Source organism: Halyomorpha halys, unplaced genomic scaffold (assembly GCF_000696795.3).
Source record: "Halyomorpha halys isolate HHAL.00 unplaced genomic scaffold, Hhal_1.1 Scaffold60.1, whole genome shotgun sequence".
NCBI classification, from domain to species: Eukaryota; Metazoa; Arthropoda; class Insecta; order Hemiptera; family Pentatomidae; genus Halyomorpha; species Halyomorpha halys.
In genome coordinates this window covers 341,727-344,430 of record NW_027112396.1, presented here as the reverse complement: position 1 = coordinate 344,430, position 2,704 = coordinate 341,727, and the positions used below count along the sequence as shown (strand labels likewise).

At 30.7% G+C, this 2,704-nt stretch overlaps 1 protein-coding gene across 2 annotated transcripts in view; it reads left to right on the top strand.

The window, feature by feature from the left end:
• LOC106692555 (probable E3 ubiquitin-protein ligase HECTD2) overlaps positions 1-2,704 on the top strand; it is a 124,901-nt gene that overhangs the window by 113,962 nt on the left and 8,235 nt on the right. The window lies entirely within an intron of this gene.

The following is a 2,704-nucleotide window of genomic DNA, read 5'->3' as shown; positions in this document are numbered from 1 at the left end:
AAATTTATTTTTCTCTCTATCTTCTTTAAATGTTTATATTATATTTTGTAATGATTTTTATTTAATTGCATAATTAAAAGGCTATTTCATTTCATTCTAAAACATATAAATGTGATCTGATATGTAAGAAATCAGAAAACTTAAAATAAATCGATACACGATCTTAAAATCGATAGAATTTTGATTTCCTGCGCCTACAAAAACATATAAAGGGACCCTAATACGCTAGAAATTAGAAAAGTCAAATACAACTATACACTGTCTTAGAAACGATAGTATTTTCATTTATATTTTTCAGGACTTCGTCAGGGCTAAAAAAGACACAAACAACTAAAATAATCAAACTAAGTAAGATAATGGATAATATGTAATAAAAGTGAACTAAGGTATGGCTAAAAATGATTTAAAATATGTGAACAGTTATATAAAAGTGAATTAATGAAAATAAAAATAAGATGCACAGTGAAAAGTGTTAATAAAAAAGAACTACAAAAAATGATTTGCCAATTAATGAAAATGGAAATAATATTTATTTCTTAATACAAAATAATGTTTATTTTTTTAATTTATATCCATTTTCATTAATTGTATTTGTAATTGTTGTTTATTTATACTTTTCACTGAACATCATATTTTTATTTAATTTAATTTACATATTTTAAATCATGTTAGTCATACCTTAGTTTACTTTTCTGTTATCTATTCTCTTTCTTTGTTATATTATTTTAGTAGTTTGCATCATTTTTAGCCCTGCAAATGTTGGCTTAATGTAAATAGTTTGATTTCTTTTGTTCGCAACCGGAACCATCTGCCTTTTATGTTTCCGTGTAAGGTTTGGTCTCATATGTAGTCAATTTTTGATGAACATTGAAAAACATATTTGTTTGTTGGTTTTTAAAGGTGCGTGCAAAGGAAATTTTAAAGGCTTAAACTACGTGGTTTGTGAGTATAGTATCATGTTTGAGCACCCATTTTCTTTTCATTCTCTAACTTGTGAGCCTCATTCTCTTCTTTTGGTTAAAAAAGAAATATTATTTCCACATTAACATTGCGATCACGCTTTCACTATCTTCCCTGTTGAAAAGAAATCTTCATAATAAATTACATAGTCACAGATAATTATTTAAAAAAATAATTTGTCTTGAATTATATCACAGCTAAAAGTTGATCTGCCTTCAGCTTCAATAATGTCGAGTAAAAAGCAGAATATATAATAACGAGGGGGGGCTAATGATAACATTAGCCAGTCCATTACAATGCGATGCAATTTGCGAAGCCATCGCGAAAATTGCTATCGATTTTATCGATTCGATAAAAAATTATCAGTAAGAGGGTTCCCTACTATTTCAGACTTTAAATATTTCAAGTCTTTTTATAAATTATTTCCGGTCCTTATCGGTCAATAAACTTACATTATTTTATTTTCTTCATATCAATAATTACGACTATATACAAGATAAAGAAAAATTGGAATATATATCAGAAGTATTTTAGATGGCAATAATCCGGGTTGCGGTGAACATTTTCAACTATTTATATATGGCCAAAGTTTCAACCCACATTGCAAGTCTTGATCAGGCCTGTTGTGAGAGGTGATGGTGTATTGCTCAACTCGAATTGTTTTGGGATCAGCAGAGATACGCACATATGCCAGTATTACGCCGAGCTGAAGTGGCTCTATCCATCCTTCCGATCCCAGTTTCCTAGCTTCCTTTCTATTCCAAGCAATTAGTACTCAGCGCACCTCCTATATCCTAGAAAACCTGCATTTCAAATTCTTAGGCCTATCCCGTACTACCAGGTACCTTCCCTCGTTTAAAACCCTTCTGTTTATCCACCTTTTGCTTCTTCAACTGAGCCAATATTATAATAGTATACATATAATATAAATATTGAACCTTAGCAATTATTATTTGTAAATATTAATAACTACCTTTTTTTTTTTTATGTACTTGGTTATTTAGTTTATTTGTTATTTCTGTGCCTAAAATTATGGACATGCAATTATAATATAAGTAGTAATTAAGTGCGGCCCCACTGTGTTTGGCCGATATATTGTGTAAGCTAATAATTGTTCCTACCTAGGATCTTATCTAGAGACCTAGTCCCAGAATAATAAACTATTTTTCATTTCATTCCACTTGTTTACTGTTGTGATTGGTGTGCCATGAGCCATGGTGAACACCTGCTGGCTGGGTCGAAACGTTGGCTATAAATAATGGAAAACTATTTTTGAATTTTCTTGTTTATTGTTTATATTTTAGAACGTTAATTATTTCCAAGTATGTTCAGACCGAAAAAGGTAAGACATCTATAGAGTTTCGGAGTACATGATACGACATTGTTTTGTTTTTTCCAATCCCTCTAAGACAGAATTACAAGGGATTAACAAATAAAATAATTCCAGGCACTTAAGTTGCCATCGAAGGCAGAATAGTTTCATTTATGGTTCTTTTCTTGTTACACGTTACATATTAAATTATGTGTTAAATTATTTCCGTATTAAACTCGAATCGTACTGTTTTAAAACTTCAGTTTTCATTCCATAAATCCCACCAAATCACATTTACCCTTCGACGTAAACCCATAACCTCATCCCCTACGATATCCTTTAATAATACCCCACTTATTCCTGTCGAACAGATCCGTTACTTAGGACTACATCTCGACAAACGACTGACATGGAATCCTCATACAAGACTAA